This window comes from Bufo gargarizans, chromosome 8, assembly GCF_014858855.1.
Source record: "Bufo gargarizans isolate SCDJY-AF-19 chromosome 8, ASM1485885v1, whole genome shotgun sequence".
In the NCBI taxonomy this organism is placed as follows: domain Eukaryota; kingdom Metazoa; phylum Chordata; class Amphibia; order Anura; family Bufonidae; genus Bufo; species Bufo gargarizans.
The window spans coordinates 112158290-112179483 of record NC_058087.1 but is presented as its reverse complement, the minus strand read 5'-3'; positions in this window follow the sequence as shown (position 1 = coordinate 112179483).

Genomic DNA, 21194 nt, shown 5'->3' with positions numbered 1-21194 from the left:
GACTGAGATATAGAGAATGGGAAATGAGTTTCTAAGCATTGTAACCACACCCCGGATTTTAGAACAATATGTGGAGGAAAAAAATCTAGTGTACTGTGGGTTAAGGTATTTTGGGTGAGAATTGGGAGTGAAGTGCGACTCCTGGAGGCAGACGACGTCGGGCGCATGTTTCAAGTCGTGTTGAGAGCGAATATTCGAATTGCGAATTTTTTTCTCGAGTATCGCAATTTCGAGATTTCGCGAATATTTAGTATATCGTTCTATATATTCGCGAAATCGAATATTCGTGTTTTTTTATTTTTTATTGTTATATTTTTTTCTTTCCCACTTCCCTAAAGTTGTTCTTACCTGTCCTTTGGATTCCTGGCTTCCTAGCTGCTCCAGTCAGTGCCCGTTGCCGCTTCTGCCGATTTCCGTGCTCATGGAGCGTCCCCATCACCATTGGAACGTCTCCATATACTAGAATGTACTGTCGGATTTGAGAATTACGTTGAAATCGCAATTCGATTAATTCAAGTTATAATAATCAAATTGCGATTTCAACTTAACACTGCTATATTCCATATTTGTTAATTCTAGACTATTAGGCTAGAATTAACCTATATGGAATATAGCATTAAGTTGAAATCGCGATGCGATTAATATAACTCGAAGTAATCGCATGGCGATTTCAACTTAGCACTGCTATATTCGTAATATTGCTCTAACTTCGTCTTTTAGAATATTCGTAATATTGCTCTAACTTCGTCTTTTAGAATATTCGTAATATTGCTCTAACTTCGTCTTTTAGAATATTCGTAATATTGCTCTAACTTCATCATTTAGAATATTACGAATATTCTAAAAGACGAAGTTAGAGCAATATTAAGAATATACGTAAAAAGTTGAAATCGCGATGCGATTAATATAACTCGAAATAATCGCATGGCGGTTTCAACTTAGCACTGCTATATTCCATATTAGGCTAGAATTAACGAATATGGAATATAGCAGTGTCACACTGCTATATTCGTAATATTCTAAAAGACGAAGTTAGAGCAATATTACGAATATTCTAAAAGACGAAGTTAGAGCAATATTACGAATATTCTAAAAGAGGAAGTTAGAGCAATATTACGAAATTTCGTAAAATACACAGATTGTATTTTAGCTAATATACTGCTATAGTAATTTTTTTTATAGTGTACATATTTTACAAAACTTAAGTTCAGAAGAGGCAAAAAAATTTAGAGAAAAAAAAGGATTATAGCACTATATTAGCTAAATGACAATCTATATGTGTATTTTACGAAATTTCGTAATATTGCTCTAACTTTGTCTTTTAGAATATTCGCAATATTCTAAAAGACGAAGTTAGCGCAATATTACGAAATTTTGTAAAATACACATATTAGCCTAGCCATAGTCAATTAGCATTGCCTTAGAACTTTGCCTTATACTATCAAAAGAAATAATCGCAATACGCGATTAATTAAATTGCATTTTATTCGCGATAATTGGAATAATTGTGAATATTCGATTTTGACGAATATAACACGAATATTCACTCGAATATTCGCGAAATATCGCAAAATCTAATATGGCACCTCCCGCACATCACTAGTTTCAAGTAAGTGGAAAAAGCCATTTTCCGTTTCTGCAGGCAGTAAAATCCCCTTACATTATGGGTTAGGATCTTACACAAGAATAATAAGGAAAATTGTATGGGCACGAGAGAGCACCCAACATCGCCACCTGCAGGGGTCCCCCTGCTATTACAAACCAAAAATCACCAGTGACTACCCAATATAGGGACAGAAAAAAAAAACAGGGAAACAGTAAAGCAAAAAAAATTAACATATTACTCGAAAGCTCATAACAACATAGAAAAAGGTAGTGCCAAACCTGGCAGAATATAGGACATGGGCCAGATGGGGGGAGGCTAAGGGCTTCACCTGTCACCGGTCCCAACCAAGATAGCCCTAATGTAGGAGGCAAATCCCTGTGAAAAATTGTGGATCAGTCTAAAGAGAAAAAGAAAAAAGGAAAAGAATGAGAGAAAGAAAAAAAAAACCTGAGTAATAAAAAGGAGAAACAAACACTTGCAATGAGTGTCCTGAGCAGAGCAGTCCTGAAGTCCTTGTAGTTGTAAAGAGGTAGTAGAGGATCCTTGGTGGTTATGCCTCAGGGGGCAGGTGAATGAGGTGTAGAGGAAGCGGCAGCTGGCACCTTGGTCCAGACCCTGGCCAGTCGCTGTGGTCTCGACGGTGCGGTAGGGGTTGGTGACTGCTCCATCGGTATCCCAGCACGTTGTAGAACCTCACAGCCTTCAGACATTGAGTGCACTGTATGGGTACAGGAGTTCAGTTGGAAGAAGAGGGCAAAAGGGAACCCCCATCTATAGCGCACCTGCTCCTTTTGTAAGGCTTGTGTTACCGGTCTCATCTCCCTGTGTCTGCGTAGTGTAGACGGTGCCAGGTCAGCATATAAATGAACTGAGGAGGGGAGCCTGGGTAAGGTTGTCAAGTTCCGGGCTGCCGTCAGGATCTGGTCTCTCACCTCCGGATAGTGAAACTTAACTACAACATCTCTGAAGCTCAGGGTTTTTCCAAGGCCCTATGAACTCTGTCCATTCGGAGCTGGCTCGTATCAGCTTGAGGAAGCAGGGCTGCAAACACAGTGAGTAGGAGAGCAATTAGATCGGATGAACGTCTCTGGGAGGCCCCTGACTCTCAAATTGCCTCTGCGTGACCATCTTTTTTTTAGGTCTTTAATTTTCAGCTTACGGGCAGCTAACTGGGCCGTGTGGGAGTTGATGTCCTCCCTATCTGCACCAATGACATCTGAGATATCATCTGTCCGCATCTCTAGGTCAGACACTCTGTTTCCTAAGTCTTGGATTTGGCGGAGTGACTGGTGAGTCGGAATATCTCCGGTAGCGTCTGCAACGGAGCCGGGGTGCCCGTAATTTTTATCTTGCTCTTGGTGCTGGTCATCCTCAGGGTAAGAAAGGGGTGCTGGTGGAACCATGAAAACGGCGCTAAGAACGGAATACTTCGGTGTGCGAAGCAGAGCTCACATAAGCATAACCTCCTCGTGAGCCGAACGCAAGTATTCAGGATCCATGCTGTTAGTTTGAATATCTGTTGGTTCAGATGATAGATAGGTACTTGGAATAATATGTCTTCCTAAATGGGTAGAATCCAGGGATCCTCCATTGTTATCTGTCTCAGGAGAGCAAACCAGATTCTTTTTGGCCAATATTAAGACTAGATTAAGACTAGATTAAGATTAAGACTAGATTAAGACTAGAGTTACTGGGTCTTCTACTACTTTCTGGATGATCCAGGGAATAAAAGGATGGAAGGAAAAGCATAGGCTCAGTCCCATGCCCACTTTTGGGAAAAAGCATCCACTGCCCAAGGTTTTTCTCTTGGATTTAGTGAACAGAATTTCTTTACCTTCGCGTTTTCCTTGGACACAAAGAGATCTATTTGAGGAATACCCCAGTGATTTATTCAGCTTGAATATGTGAGGATTTAGTGACCATTCTCCTGGATCCAAGGTTTTCTTGCTGAGAAAGTCTGCTATTTTTATTTATTTTTTTATCCTTGGACTGCTGTTAGAAAAATTATATTTCTTTCTGCCCAACAAAATATTTTCCCTGCTAGCTTTCCCAGACTTTTCTTATCCTGATGTTTTAAGAACACTACTGTTGTTACAGTTGCAATAAAAAGTATGTGAACCCTTTGGAATGATATGGATTTCTGCACAAATTGGTCATAAAATGTGATCTGATCTTCATCTAAGTCACAACAATAGACAATCACAGTCTGCTAAAACTAATAAACACACAAATAATTAAATGTTACCATGTTTTTATTGAACACACCATGTAAACATTCACAGTGCAGGTGGAAAAAGTATGTGAACCCCTAGACTAATGACATCTCCAAGAGCTAATTGGAATGAGCAGGGCCGCCATCAGGGGGGTACAGCCATTACCCCAGTAAGGGGCCCAGACCCTGGGGGGGGGGGGGGGGGGCACGGCCAGTTCCAATTAAAAAAAACTTTATTGAATTGAACTTTATTGTATCGCTAGAGGGGGGCAATTGATTATTCCTTGCTAGTGATGTCTGGTTCATGAACGAATCGTTCATTTGAATCGATTCCTCTGACTGAGCTGATCCGAGTGAAACAGCTCAGTCTGACCCAGCACACAATAGCAGAGCCGCTGGCAGCAGGGAGGGGAGGGGCTCAGTAGGAGTGTAATGTGATCCTAGAGTGGAAGCTGCTTCTGCCAGCCCCTCCCCTCCCCGCCCACCAACCAATCAGAGCTGAGGCAAGGCAAGCACTAGCGGCTCTGAGTCTGAGTCACACAAGTACACGGAGTATAAGAATCGAATGAGTCACAGGTTAAAAGAATCTAAAGATCCGACTGCAAGCAGCGTTTTGGTGTCAGCCTCCAGAGCGGAATGAAGGCGGAACGGAGCCAAACGGATGCATTCTGAACGGATCCTTATCCATTCTGAATGCATTGGGGCAAAACTGATCTGTTTGGGGCCGCTTGTGAGATCCCTGAAACAGATCTCACAGGCGGACCCAGAAGCGGCAGTGTGACAGTAGCCTGTGCCGCATACTGAGCTATTTCAAAGGCTCCAAATTATTTATTTTCATATTGATCCTTATGTTTTCTACTTGGCTAGGCAGCTATATGTTGTGTGGTCTTTTCTCGGGGGTAAAATGCAAAGCTGTTTTCTGGATTATCCCACAGGGCCAGGATCCTCCATCACTTATTGTTATTAACCCCTCCCTTGCCAGCCCACCCAGCCCTATTTAGCTTTGTGTTCTGCTTTGAAAAAAATGTTTAGGCCATGAAGGGGTTAATTACGTGTTGGAGGGGGTGGGGGGTGTTATTGTGCATATTGTGTTTGGGATCCATTTAACAAGTTTGACCAGTTGGGTTTGAGAGTGGTTAACAGTGTGTCATCCACAGATCCCCCATAACAGTGTGTCACCCACAGATCCCCCATAAAAGTGTCATCCACAGATCCCCCATAACAGTGTGTAATCCACAGATCCCCCATAACAGTGTGTCATCCACAGATCCCCCATAACAGTGTGTCACCCACAGATCCCCCATAACAGTGTGTCATCCACAGATCCCCCATAACAGTGTTCATCATCCACAGATCCCCCATAACAGTGTGTCATCCACAGATCCAATAAGAAAAAAAAAGAGGTTAAGTCGTTTCACCAGGACAGGAGGTCCTGGAAAAGAAGGCGCAAGAGGGATGGAAGAGATGTAAGTATAAATGGAAGAAAGATTATGAAATAGACCAAAATACAATAGCACCCCAAAACTATGTGCCTATTGGATAACTATTTAGGGGAAGGCTGCGCAAGTGTTATAAGGAAAATGAAAAACTTTTCAGTCCCTATAGACAGATACCAATGACAAGTGAACCTTGTCTGGGGGCACCAGAAAATATATCAGAAAGAAATATATCAGATGGATCCCACCGGACGTGATTCAAAAAGCAGGAAACACTATAGAAGGCGCCACTCCCAAAGATGTAGAGAAAATAGGTGAAAATGGATAATGTCCCCTTATACCGAAGGGTAATGTTGAAATAATTAAAATAATTATAATAATTAAAATGAAGTACTCTCCATGGAAGAGATTCCTGTTGATGAGAGTTGTGGTACTCACTTCACAGGGGGGGCAGTCACAGGATAAAACTCAAGACACCCGTGACCGACTACCCCCCTCGCCGGGATCTCATGTCAGATGATAACAATTGATGGCAGCCGATGACAAGGCTTCTGGTCAATGCAGTTTATTTACACTAAAATAGCCCAATGCGTTTCAGAGGTTTTCTGATCCTCCTTCTTCAGGGGTATTAAAAAACAAAAGAATTTTTCAGACATACAATACAGTTAAATCCACAGATCCCCCATAACAGTGTGTCATCCACAGATCCCCCATAACAGTGTTCGTCATCCACAGATCCCCCATAACAGTGTGTCATCCACAGATCCCCCATAACAGTGTGTCATCCACAGATCCCCATAACAATGTGTCATCCACAGATCCCCCATAACAGTGTCATCCACAGATCCCCCATAACAGTGTGTCATGCACAGTACCCCATAACAGTGTGTCATCCACAGATCCCTCATAACAGTGTGTGATCCACAGATCCCCCATAACAGTGTGTCATCCACAGATTCCCCATAACAGTGTGTCATCCACAGATCCCCCATAACAGTGTGTCATCCACAGATCCCCCATAACAGTGTGTCATCCACAGATCCCCCATAACAGTGTGTCATCCACAGATCCCCCATAACAGTGTGTCATCCACACATCCCCCATAACAGTGTTCGTCATCCACAGATCATCCATAACAGTGTGCCATCCACAGATCCCCCATAACAGTGTGTCATCCACAGATCCCCATAACAGTGTGTCATCCACAGATCCCCCATAACAGTGTGTCATCCACAGATCCCCAATAACAGTGTGTCATCCACAGATCCCTCATAACAGTGTGTCATCCACAGATCCTCCATAACAGTGTCATCCACAGATCCCCATAACAGCGTTCGTCATCCACAGATTCCTCATAACAGTGTGTCATCCACAGATCCCCATAACAGTGAGTCCTCCACAGATTCCCCCCATAACAGTAAGTCATCCACAGATCCCCCCATAACACTGTACTGTAACAGTAAACCTTGTGCTTTTAAGGTGTTTTTTTCTTAAATGTGCCAGGGGAAGATTGCTAGGGCAGATTAGAACAGGTAGTGTAGTTAGTGTTAGTGAAGGGTCCTGCTTAAAAGAGTCTACCTTGTCGTGGTAGCAGGCTTCATATTATTTGGTCAAAAATGAATTCCTTACTGAAATCGCTGATTATCACTTTTTACTGTCTTTGTAGTTGTAAAAAAAAAATGAAATTGGGGGTAGGTCCTTGGGGAGGGGAGGTGGAGTCAGGACGGATTGTAAAGGGGGGGATAGGAGGGGGGGCAAGGCCTTGAGCTGTGTAAGGGGCCCCAAAATGTCTGATGGCAGCCCTGGGAGTGAGGTGTCAGCTTACTGGAGTACAATCAATGAGATGAGATTGGAGGTGTTGGTTACAGCTGCCCTATAAAAAACACACACCAGTTCTGGGTTTGCTTTTCACAAGAAGCATTGCCTGATATGAATGATGCCTCGCACAAAATAACTCTCAGAAGACCTACGATTAAGAATTGTTGACTTGCATGAAGCTGGAAAGGGTTATAAAAGCATCTCCAAAAGCCTTGCTGTTCATCAGCCCACGGTAAGACAAATTGTCTATAAATGGAGAAAGTTCAGCACTGCTACTCTCCCTAAGAGTGGCCGTCCTGTAAAGATGACTGCAAGAGCACAGCACAGACTGCTCAATGAGGTGAAGAAGAATCCTAGAGTGTCAGCTAAAGACTTACAAAAGTCTCTGGCATATGCTAACATCCCTGTTAGCGAATCTACGATATGTAAAACACTAAACAAGAATAGATTTCATGGGAGGATACCACAGAGGAAGCCACTGCTGTAAAAAAAAAACATTGCTGCACGTTTCCAGTTTGCACAAGAGCACCTACATGTTCCACAGCAGTACTGGCAAAATATTCTGTGGACAGATTAAGCCAAAGTTGAGTTGTTTGGAAGAAACACACAACACTATGTGTGGAGAAAAAGAGGCACAGCACACCAACATCAAAACCTCATTCCAACTGTGAAGTATGGCAGTGTGGGCATCATGGTTTGGGTCTGCTTTGCTGTGTCAGGGCCTGGACGGATTGCTATCATCGAAGGAAAAATGAATTCCCAAGTTTATCAAGACATTTTGCAGGAGAACTTAAGGCCATCTGTCCACCAGCTGAAGCTCAACATAAGATGGGTGTTGCAACAGGACAATGACCCAAAGCAAAGAAGTAAATCAGCAACAGAATGGCTTAAACAGAAGAAAATACGCCTTCTGGAGTGGCCCAGTGAGAGTCCTGACCTCAACCAGATTGAGATGCTGTGGCATGACCTCAAGAAAGCAGACACCAGACATCCTAAGAATATTGCTGAACTGAAACCGTTCTGTAAAGAGGAATGGTCAAGAATTACTCCTGACCGTTGTGTACGTCTGATCTGTAACTACAGGAAACATTTGGTTGAAGTTATTGCTGCCAAAGGAGGTTCAACCAGTTATTAAATCCAAGGGTTCACATACTTTTTCCACCTGCACTGTGAATGTTTACATGGTGTTTTCAGTAAAAACATGGTAACATTTAATTCTTTGTGTGTTATTAGTTTAAGCAGACTGTGATTGTCTATTGTTGTGACTAATTTGTGCAGAAATCCATATCATTCCTAAAGGTTCACATACTTTTTCCTGCAACTGTATTGTCACGGCTGATGATGGGGGAAACCCTCAGCCGTGCAAAGCCAGAATATGTTTAGTCGCTGCTCTGCCAGGACGACAGAATTAGGGAGCAGGTGGACATATGGATATGACAAGTGAACCAAGCAGTTCCACACTAACCTGCCACAGCCTTGCTGACTGGAACCCGTGCTCAAATACGCTATCCACACAAACACTAGGGAGACAGCACACACATCAAAACACACAGGTAACCAGGACATCCATAGCTGCAATAAATATCGAGAGCATCAAAACATCAACTTAACATCGGCCATTCTTTTTATGACCGCAAGGGTGGCCCTTACTAGAAAGATGGTATATGAACCAGGAGGATGACTCCAGCAAACCGCTTGGCTGAAGTACCCCTCAGCAACTGCCTTCCAGCAGGAAGCTAAATAGCCCAAGCGGCCACACACACACACTAGGAAAGGGGTTAACCCTTCCAACACCAAACAAGGTAAGTGTCACTTAAAGGGGAAGTGTACACACCACAAACTCCCTCACACCAAACATAGAAAGTGAACACTAAAACCACACGTTACCAGAGGCAACCGCATGCCGTGACAGCGAGCGCCTAGCAACCGCTCAGGCCGCTCCACTGCCAACAAGATACAAGATACAGAGCCCACACATGTGGTTGCAACATAAAACAAACCGCTGACAACTGCATGCGAACCAAGGAGTCACGACCACAACCATGGTCGTGACATTTATGTTGCCTGACAATATTTTATATGTCTCCCTTCGGCACTTTTTATTGACTCCCACTGCCCTGAAAGTATTCCTTGCCTCGCTCCTGCTAACATCTGTTTGAATTTGAATCTCTGGATTTCTACGCCATGAAATTCCCTAAGCCAGGTTTTTCCTGTATTTCCACCAGTTTAGGGAAAGCTTTACTTGTCCTGGAATGATCACTCTTTTGTGCAGGGTAGTAAGAATTTTGTTCCATATATTTACGATTCACCCCTGACCTGTTCTGGTGTGTATCTGGCACCAGGCTACTGAGGTTATGCATGACGTTAATAGACCTATAATACTCTTGCCTCTCTAATAGAGCAAGTCTTCTGGAACTTTGATTTTTTTTCCCCTTAAGGTTGCTCTTTTCGAGTGCGGTAGCTGTGAGGATTGGGAAATCCAGTTGGATCTCTTAAAACGTCGTCCTTGTTTCTGTTTGTAGATGGCATCTTTATCAAATTGACTAGCCAGCCGAGTTCTGATAATACTTTTAAGATGTAATCGGTGTCTGTCCGGGTTTGTAGTTCGATTTTCCATATAATTAAAAAATAGTCCAAATAAGGTATGATGACGATACCTTTTTTTTTAATTAGGAAGGCTACTATTTCTACCACGAGTTTTATGAAAACTCTTGGGGTTGGTTGAAGAAATTCCAAAGGGAAGGGCTACAAACTGGAAGTGGTAAATTTCCCCTTGCAAATTTATTACTTTAAATCTTAAAAATCTTTGAATTTTCAAGTATTGGAACATGAGAGTATGCACATTCTTTTAGATCAATTGAGGCCATAAAGACCCTTTCTTCGATTAATAGTACTGTTGAACCAATTGATTCCATTTTGAACTTTTTGTACGGAATACATTTGTTTAACATTTTTAAGTTAATTATTGTACAAAAAGAGCCATCCAGTTTTTTTAAAATCAAAAACAGTCTGGAGTAATATCCCTTTCCTCTTTCTCTTTCTTGGACTGAAATTATTACACCTAGGGAGTCATTTATTATACTAAAATACGCCTGTATTAGACTATATTAACCGTTGCACCGCCATCTGTGCGTTTTCCCTGGTCATGCCAAGTCTAAAATTGTGGGCATGGCAGGGAAGGGGAAGGGTCGGTATGGCTATCTCATTTATCATTTTCTATGCCTGGTTTAGGCATAGAAAATGGTCTAAATGTAAGCCAGCTAAGAAGCTGGCTTACATTTAGACTGGCGCTGGAAACGCCGAAGTTATGGCGAGGCCTGTGACTTTATTAAGACATCTTAATAAATAACCCCCCTACATTTTTTAGGTTCTGAACTCCCTGCTAGATTTTTAACTGGTTCCCTGTACTGTGAGAGGATACCTGAAATTTCCTCTACGCCCACGACAGCACCATTGAGAGTCTCCCATCCAGGACAGGAAACAGGAACTTCCGTTGGAGAGCTTTAAAGAGGGGGCCTGCCCCTGTAATACCAGTTCCTGTTTACTGTCCTATGTGGATGTGCTATTGTCATGGGTAATGGGGAGTGGATAACACCAAATAACACACTGAAGGAATAGACCAGAGTCTAGGCTCAAAGCTAAGGGAGGGGGATGGTGACCTCCTAGGAATCCCTAGACCTCTCTCTGACTCCTGCCAGTATGGTAGTGAGCCAAAACAGGGGGACTGGTGGGTAGAGATACCCTCCAGGTCTCGCCTAATTTTTGAATAAACCCTTTTGGGTGCCAGTAGTGGTCGATTGAAAATGGTGGATTTGTGTCGAGCTGCTTAAGTGTGAAATAGGTTTTCCATCTGCGTTATATTTGTAAAAATGGAGACGGTAAAGTGATGTGTATGGGGTTAGCAATGTGTAGGATAAAAATGTATATATATACACATATATGTAAAAAATCTGCATAAAAAGATCAAATGATTGTATACATATATAAATTCTGCCGAAACAACAAAAAGGATAAAAAGATTGTACATATAGGTAAGATCACTGCATACAGTCTCGAGTGCCTGGGAGACCGTGTTCTGCAGCGTCGTACACAATATAGTGTGGTACAGTTAGACAAATCAATAGTTAAAAAATTTTGTTTAAAAGGATACCAACACATATATTAAAATATTGTGGTATCGTGGGTAAATTTACTCACTTCACGAGGGGGGGCGGTTTACCAGGATAAGCATAATACACCTGTAAACCGAGTACCCCCCCAGCCTGGATCAATTCTAGAGTTTTAACGAATGAAGGCAGCCAATCACACGGGTGCATCTCTTCAAAGGTCTTTATTGCATGTACATATAAATCCGGCTCAACGTGTTTCGGAACAGGCACGTCCCTTCATCAGGAGCAATAATGTCTCTGTGTTTGGTCACAGGTATTTATACCCTAAATGTCCTATTGAGATGTTTGTTAAAATGGCCACTAATTGGCTAAAGGGTGCCAAAAAACGAAACAAAACGCGCCAAAAATGTATTTGGGGACTGCCTATGTGTGGTAAAGGGCGTCTCTAGTTGATCTGTGCGGCCGGCTGGAAGGGGGAGTGTCCGGCTGCACTTTTCCGCATAACAGGAAGTTGTTTGCGTTCCAAGCTGGAACACATCGTAGCCTCTGGGCGTAGCGGCACCAAAAACTGCATCTTGGGACCGCCCATGGGAGCTGGAGGGTGTCTCAAGCAGTTCTGTGGGGACCGCCCATGGGAGCTGGAGGGTGTCTTAAGCAGACCTGTGGAGCCGGCCGGGAGGGGGAGTGTCCGGCTGCACTTTTTCATATGACTGGAAGTCTGTGCGTTCCAAGCTGGAACGCATCACAGCATCCGGTCCAGTATTAGTTACCTTGATTTCTTTCTAGGGGCGGTGCGTTTATTCTGGAAGTTTGGCTTTGCGTTCCAAGCTGGAACGCACGTGGGACTTCCGGTTTTGTCGATGTTTGCTTTTACTCATTTGTGCTGTTTGGGCTGTGTGGTCAGATCCTGGGGAAATTGTGTGTAGTGGGGTGGAATCATCTCTGGGGTATATAGACTGGGCTTTTTGGTATGATAAGAAAAATTGTATTGAAAGATCTTTTATGGTGGCATAAATATAGTGTGCCATATGTGAGGCTCCTATAGAATCTATCTTATATTCAAACATTGTGTGGGGATCAGGGTATGGGACTGATATTTGGCGAGTATTTAGTGGGAACAAATAGGGAGAAATATTACAAAAATGTTTAAAAAGGTTAAAAATATAAATGTTAAAAAAAATTGTGAAAATGAAGATAAAAATAAAGAGATGGTTCTAATGGTGGGGTTATTTCTCTCGGGGTACAATGGGTCAGAGTTTAATAATCAGAGACATATGTATTTAAAATGTGGTTTCAGTGTAATCGATATTTCAATAAATAAATAAATGAATGTGAAATCAGTTTGCTCTATTTGTGTTGTTCTTTCATTAATTCTTCTGTATATATTTATATATCGGCAGATATATGTGTGTACATTCTCTTCATATATAGTCCGCTTTCGTCGCTCTTTGCTAAATCTTTTTCTTTTTTTTGTGTTTACATACTCTTTTTTGTGTTTTATTTATGAACTTTTTATATAATACTTCGGTGTTTTGATCTGAATGCGTCTAGCAGTTTTTTGATAAATGGGAGCTAAATGTTGGTTCGGCAGTCTGGGGTGGTGGATTCGTGAGTTCACTATACTGGCAATCTGAAATTCAAGATTACCGTCCACCAAGACAGGAGCAGGAGGTAAGGAGGACGGGACGGTTCAGCAGGTTCGACATATCTTTTCAGTAATAATTTGTGAAAAACATTATGAGTTTTTAAAGCCTGCGGAAGTTCAAGACGAAAAGCAACCTGATTAATAATGGCAGATCTTATATGGCCCAATAAACCTTGGTCCCAACTTCCACAAAAGTACCTTCAACTTAATGTTTCTTGTGGACAGCCACACAGAATCATCCACTCTCAGGTCTGGACCACTCATACGTCTCTTGTCAGCCATACCTTTATACTTTTTGCCCATTTTTTTTTATTGTTTTGAATTTTCTGCCAAATGGATGACAACGAAGAGGAAAATCTTTACTCTAGTGATGGACAAACATTGGCTGGGATGATACGCAAAAGTGATCGCGCGGCCACTGAAGTACAGGCCCCAAACATTAGGCATTCACTGGACAGAAAAGAACAAGTAATTATGTTGTGTCTGGAGGTATATTAGACGGTCATTGGATATCAATTTTAATGCAGGCCAGTGGACTACAGGCACCAGAAATTATTCATTCAACGTACAGAAAAGAACAATTGATAATTTGCATGGAGGTACATTAGGTGTTCACCGTATAACAATTTTACTGTTGGCCAGTTAGATTACAGGCCCCAAACATTAGGCATTCACCAGACAGAAAAGAACAAGTAATTATGTGGCTGGATGTATATTAGACGGTCATTGGATATAAATTTTACTGCAGGCCAGTACAAATAGATGTCAAATGCATATGTTTAAGAGAACAAAAAATATAAAATTGGATTAAAAACATAGCTAAATAAACCCCCCTCTTTAAAAAAAAAACAAATGGTAATAGTTGAAAACCGATAACACTTGGTCGTCACAGATGTTGAATTCCTCTGAGGTCCCAAATATTAAGCATTCACTGGACAGAAAAGGCCTTTTATGCCGCTGTATTTAACTAAGACAGGGACCATCATTTGTTCTGGGTGGTGGTGGATATTTGTGGGTGGAAATTCCTCTGCCAGCGCCCGCTACAGCAGAATGCAGCATCTCTTGCAGCAAGGCCTGGTAATGCTCAATTCTGACAGCCCTCTGTGATGCTGGTAACATGTCCGCCATTTTGTGTTTGTACCGGAGGTACATTGCCACCGGAGGTACATTGCCACCCAGTACTGGTCCTTGCCCTTTAGGCTTTTTATACGGGGGTCCCTCTTCAAACACTGGAGCATGAAGGCCGTCTCACCTGGCACGTCGACTAGGTTCTGGGGAGCTTGGGGGGTGCAGTGGAAGGGGCAGTAACAGTGAAAAAGGAGGAGTCAGCTGAGGAGGATACAGAGGATGGAGTAGGAGGAGGAGGAGAAGAAGAGGCAGGCCTGCATGCAATCCGTGGCGGTAACACCAAATCCACACAGGTGCCATGGGTTACATGCTTTACGGCCGTCAGAAGGTTCACCCAGTGGGCAGTAAAAGTTATGTACCTTCCCTGCCCGTGTTTGCTAGACCATGTGTCTGTGGTCAGATGTATCTTGGCACCGACACTGTGTGCAGAGATTGTTTACTTGCTGCTGAACGTGGCCATATAGCTCAGGGATGCCCTTCTGGTAGAAATATTTCCTTCCGGGGACCTTCCATTGCGGTGTGCCAATGGCCACAAATTTATATAGCAGTAGTTGGCGGGCTAGCAGTTCATACAAGCCAGCGGTCAGCCGTTGGGCAAGAGGATTATCCTGCGTCATAATTTTTTTACGCTCAAACATTTGGGCCACAGAAGCCTGCCTTCTGCTAGATGAACGCGACGACAGCACGGTGGACGGTGGAGTTGTGGACAAATGGGAGGAGAGAGAAGAAGGAGAAGAGGCAGATCGCGGAGCACCAAGATTGTTGGTTCTGACGGTATTGCTCCCACTGGGCTTGGTGATGGGAGGCCAGGTGCCTTCTTAAGGTGGTCGTCCCTAGGTGAGTGTTGGGCTTACCGCGACTTATGCGTTGACAGCACAGGCTGCAGATGGCAACACTATTATCAGCAGCTGACACATTAAAAAAAGCCCACACTGATGAGCCGGCATTCTGGGAGCTCAAGATGTGACCGTGCATGGTGGATGGCTCGCTCCAGATGCATTTGCAGTCTGCTTTTTGCCCCCTGTGTACTGCGAGTTTTGCCTGCTTCTCCTCCTTCTACTCCCTATCTGCTGCTCCATCTCTCTATCTGAACTCCCCTCCTCTTCCTCTCTTGCGGGCACCCACATGACGTCCATCAACACGTCATCACCTTCACTAACACTGACATTAGAGATCTCAGAGTAGGCAGCAACAGCGGGGACCACCCTCCTTGGGCTGATCTGGGTACTGTCGCCAGACCGCTGGGTGGCGTTGCAATTAAATGTTCCAATTTTCCACCAGTTGCAATTAAATGTTCCAACGGCGTTTGTCCCTCTGTATGGCTGCGGTATCTCAGCAGAACCACACACAAATGCTGCACTATACAAATGCACTAAATAGAAATTATATTATAGGTATATCACACCCCTGCCTCAATCTGATTTTTGGGGGGGCAACTGGTATATCACCAGTTTGAATTAATTGTTCCAATAGCGTTTTCCCCTCTGTATAGCTGCAGTATCGCAGCAGAACCGCACAGAACTGCTGCACAACACAAATGCACTATAATATACTTTCTAGTTTAGTAGATGGACGAACATCAGGCGGGACCGCTCGTGCGTGCGAATGCCCCATAGACATGAATGGCAGGCAAACTTGAAAAACCTCCAGGTCATATTTGCAGCCACAAAATACTACTATAATACTAGATGTGCACACATAGTCCCACAACATGGACGCTGACATACCAGAAGTATTAAGCGAATCTGCTATCTACAAGCGTTATTTTTTATATGCAAAATTTCGCCAAAATATTAATCGCAAGACCATATGTGCTAGGAAGGCGTGGCCTACTACAGCAACTGGTTTGCACTGACAAGAACTTACATGGATGCGATGGTTGGAAACAAGTTCAGCGACGAAGAGGAAGAACTCCTGGTGACTGTAAGTAATCTTACATCAAAGTAGTGTATTTGATTACATTTCACCTGCATGTCTGAACAATGGCTTTATATGCATATAAAAAAATTAAAAATATGTTATAAAAAAAATCGCCAGTTTGACCTTCTGTGATTTTATTTTTCGCAAGTGCAGAACAACTTCACATTTTATAAGGACTCACTAGATATTATAGACACTATATAGCACACACACAGACACACACTATATACCACACAGACACACACAGTTTATAGATTATAATTTGTGTCCTATTGGAGAAGCTTTCTTTGTCAGACCGCCATTATTTGCTGGTTCATTTAAAGTTACCTAGGGTGCACCATGGCGAACCAGCTATACACCCCATACCGTACTGTCACTTCACTAGACAGGTAGCTCTGCTTAGCTGGACAATATCTGATAGCTCAGACCCCACCCACATACAGTCGTAATACAATACCATATTCTAACCGTAACGTAACATGCACACGCGCATGTTTTTTCACAACTACGGACCGTAAAAACCCAGGCTGCTGTCCTGCAGAGTGGACAAGTGCACAGCGTCATTGATTACTATGACGCTGTGCGTTTCTTGCCACCACTGCTTTACAGTAATACACTTGGCCGGAAGCGTATGGAATCATAGCAACCAGTGACGCTGTGCGCTCGTCCACTCTGCTGAAGGCAGGACGGGTTTTTACAGTCCGTAGTTGTGAAAAAACACGCCTGTGTGCAGGCGGCCTAAATCTAATATTTCCACTTCAAATACTTTTTGCAGTTAACTTGAGTAAATTATTTTCAATACTATTATTTAAAAAAATTGGGATTATATGCTTGCATTTTTATCTTGCAGCGGATGTTGGGGCGGGTATACGACCGCATCCGGACCCACGCCGAGAAGCAGCGGATAGTGCGGCAGCTGTCATTTGAGCTCTGGTGCAAAACGGGTGTCAAACACCGATGTCTGGCCATCATAAAAAAATGGTCAGACATGAAGCGAAGACACCACAGTTTTATAAAAATAATCAGCGACTAAAAATGCCCAGGTGCGGTATGCCAGACCAACAGGGGAATTACATGTGAGGTCACGGTGTGAGCAATAGGTGGGCCAAGGTAAATACAGTTCTGGTTACTCACGGTTATGTTGCCTATAGGCAGGCTCGCATAAGTGATAAGGAGAACGGCACAAGAATTATCTGGGGCACACTCTGGTGTAAGGGACACATGGTGGTTCAAGGAGCCCTTTATGGTGTGTATTAATGTGCCTATGGCAAGGTCCCTTGTAGTCATGACGCCAGTACCTTTTGTGGTGGTACAACCATTTACTGTAGTGTTAAATGAGGAACTGGAGACTGAGGCAAGGATGGTGCAATCCAACTTATAACTTTTACTGAACGTTGCTCCTAGTAACAGTTCAATCCAATTCATAAAACAGTCTTTGGGACATCCAAGTATGAAATACAGTCTCATGCATACAGGCAGTGGAGTAGCGTGGGTAGCCAGCACCCGGGGCAAGCCAAGTATTGTGCCCCCACCCAACCTGTGACCACGCCCCTTTTTACAAATGTAGTAGATATCACCTGCAGTCCTATCTAACACCACAGATAACACAGTGATAACTCTCTAAGTACAGATAATGCAGTAGATGGGTGTGAGGCCTCAGAATTTAGAACACACCCAGTGGTGTGGCAGTGTGGGCCAAATTCTATATACCCCCTCCCCCCCACCGTGAAACAGATATTTGGATGGACATAACATACATTGCTATGAAATATACAGGAGAATACCGCACTATACCTGTTACATCCAGTGACATTTCCTGTGATGTAGACTTTCCTCAGCGTCTTCATTCGGAGATAGGACCGTGATGACAGCGTCTCCTCTCTGCAAAGTCTTGCAGATTTTTTTTTTGATTCCTTACTTTACAATCATCTTCAGATAACAGACCTCCCCTCCCCACGTAGTGTCCATAAGTATAATGCCCCCTGTATAATTATAATATATAATGGCCCCCTCTGTATTATTATAATGACCACCTCTGTAGTATTATTGTAATAATTATGGCCCCCTCTGTATTATAGTAATAATTATGGCCCCCTTCAGCGCCTCCAGCATACAGTCCCGTGTAAGATAAATCACTTCCCTGCCTTCAGCCCCTCCAGCATACAGTCCCATGTAAAATACAGAGGGGGAGGGACACTGACTGTCACTCACTGTCAGTGTGGCTTTCAGACTGCCTCTGTCTCTGGACAAACTCTCTAGTCTCAGTCCTGAAGCGACAGTGCGACAGTGCGACAGCCATCTTCTTCTTCTTGCTATGGCTCTGCACTGTATTTCCCGCCTGTAAGGTGGGCGGAGCCTATCAGTGTGAACTAACTGCTGTACTGCCGTGCGCACCCCGCCTCCTCACTCTGCTCTGCGGCGCTATGTGGAAAAAAACCCAGAGTCAACAATTTAAGATTTTGTTGTGCCAGCGGACAGCGCCCCCCCCTGCAGTGTGGCGCCCGGGCCAACGGCCCCCCTGCTCCCCCCACGCTACGCCCCTGCATACAGGGGTATGTCCTCAGAAGAAACAGGCTCTTTGTCCTAAATATATATAAGAAAGCTACTGCTTCAGACTAGGCTTTGAAGTTCCCTAAAGTCTTTGGCTGGTAAAAACTCTCGTCTGATTCTAACCTGAATGAAGGTGATTTTCTGAATCCTTGAACTTCTATTTTCTTGTGTTTTCTGACAGATCGCCTATCTGTCCTCGGGGTTTAATCTGGAAGGTGTGGATGCCGGAAGCTGTGTCCTACACCTGGTTGCAAAGGTGCCTGGGAAGCCTTTTTAGTATGGCCGTCTGCTATCCTTTGACTTTAAGACAATATAAAAATCCCCTTAAATACTTGCTTTAGTAGCTGGACATTGGTCACCCCGGAAGAGTGAGCTTCCTCTGGGTGGAATCTTGTAGCTTTAACCCTGGGCTGTGGAGTCAACAGGGAGAGAACATAGAGGCAGGAGGCCTCCCTCCAGCAAGCAGCTACTTCATGGCTGATTTCTGACTAAACTTCAGGGAAAGACTGCCTAAGGGCTCTTTCACACCTGCGTTCTTTTCTTCCGGCATAGAGTTCCGTCGTCGGGGCTCTAATCCGGAAGAATCCTGATCAGTTTTATCCTAATGCATTCTGAATGGAGAGAAATCCGTTCAGGATCCATCAGGATGTCTTCAGTTCCGGAACGGAACGTTTTTTGGCCGGAGAAAATACTGCAGCATGCTGCGCTTTTTGCTCCGGCCAAAAATCCTGAAGACTTACCGCAAGGCCGGATCCGGAATTAATGCCCATTGAAAGGCATTGATCCTGATCCGGCCTTAAGCTAAACGTCGTTTCGGAGCATTGCCGGATCCGACGTTTAGCTTTTGTAGAGTGGTTACCATGGCTGCCGGGACGCTAAAGTCCTGGCAGCCATGGTAAAGTGTAGTGAGGAGCAGCATACTTACCGTCCGTGCGGCTCCCGGGGCGCTCCAGAGTGACGTCAGGGCGTCCCAGGTGCATGGATGACGTAATCGCACGGACTGTAGGCATACCGCTCCCCCGCTCCTACTATGGCAACCAGGACTTTAATAGCGTCCTGGCTGCCATAGTAACACTGAAAGCATTTTGAAGACGGATCCGTCTTCAAATGCTTTCAGTACACTTGCGTTTTTCCGGATCCGGCGTGTAATTCCGGCAAGTGGAGTACACGCCAGATCCGGACAATGCAAGTGTGAAAGAGGCCTAACTTGGGCCTGAGCTAAGCTATATATACACTGTAACACTGCCCCATCTAGTGGATAAACTAGTGTAGTGCACCCTAACTAGGCCTGTGTAAAGGCTCTTACATGAAGAATCACATTGTGACATGGGAGAATATGACATGAGATAAAATACAGCATACAGGCATAATGCAAGACATTAAAACACAATAAAACAAGTTTGCGGTGCCCACAATCACATAGTGGGACCCTGCACAGGTAGATGCGTAAATAACTTTTGTATGTTTGCCAACACTCTGTAATGTATACAGTGCTAAGCAAAAGTATTCACCCCCTTGACTTTGTTCTTTTTTTGTTGCCTCACTACCTGGAATTAACATGGATTGTTTAAAGATTTGCATCATTAAATTTGTAGAACATGCCCACTACTTAGAACTTTTTTAAAATGTGTCAATTGTAAAGCATACAACAAATAGAACAAAACAACAGAAAAGATCAATGTGCATAGCTATTCACCCCCCCTAAAGTCAATAGTTTGTAGAGCCACCTTTTGCGGCAATCACAGCACCAAGTCGCTTTGGATAAGTCTCTATGAGCTTGCCACATCTTACCACTGGGATTTTTGCCCATTCCTCCTTGCAAAACTGCTCCAGCTCCTTCCAATTGGATGTTTTTCACTTGTGAACAGCAATCTTGAAGTCTGACCACAGATTTTTTATTGGAGTAAGATCTGGGCTTTGACTAGGCCATTGCAACACATTTACATGTTTCCCCTTAAACCAGTCAAGGTGTTATTTTAGCAGTGTGTTTGGTTTTGCTCAAGAATATCCCTGTATTTAGCATTATCTTTCCCTCAACTATGACCAGTTTCCCAGTCCTGGCTGCTGAAAAACATCCCCACAGCAATGATACTGCCACCACCATGTTTCATTGTGGGTATGGTGTACTTTGGGTGATGTGATGTGTTGGCTTTGCACCAGACATAGCGTTATCTTTGATTGTCGAAAAGTTCAATTTTAGTCTCATCAGACCAGAGCACCTTCCTCCATACATTTTAGTAGTCTCCCACACTCCTTTTCGCAAACTCACAATGTGCCTGTTTGTTTTTAGCAGAAAGTAATGGCTTTCTTCTGGCCACTCTGCCATAAAACCCAACTTTATGTTGCATACGGCTTATTGTTGTCCTATGTACAGATACTCAAGTCTCTGCTGTGGAACTCTGCGGCTGTTGTGCCATGTTCTTTCCATTTGGTTATGATAGATTTGATGGTGCTCCTGGGGATCATCAAAGACTTGGATATATTTTTATAACCTAATCCTGAGTTGTACTTCTCAACAACATTGTCCCTTACTTGTGTGCACTTCGAAAATTTATCTGTGACATACAGTGTATTTTTCTGTACACTGTTTCTGCTGCGGACAGTGACATTGCCAGCACCACATTAGCAGTGTAACGTGTGCGCTTCTAAAATTTATCTGTGACATGCAGTGTACATTTTTTAAAGATGGTGTCTTATGCGGACAGTGACATGATCAGCTCCACATCTGCATGTGCTCCTCAAAAATGTATCTGTGACATACAGTGTACTT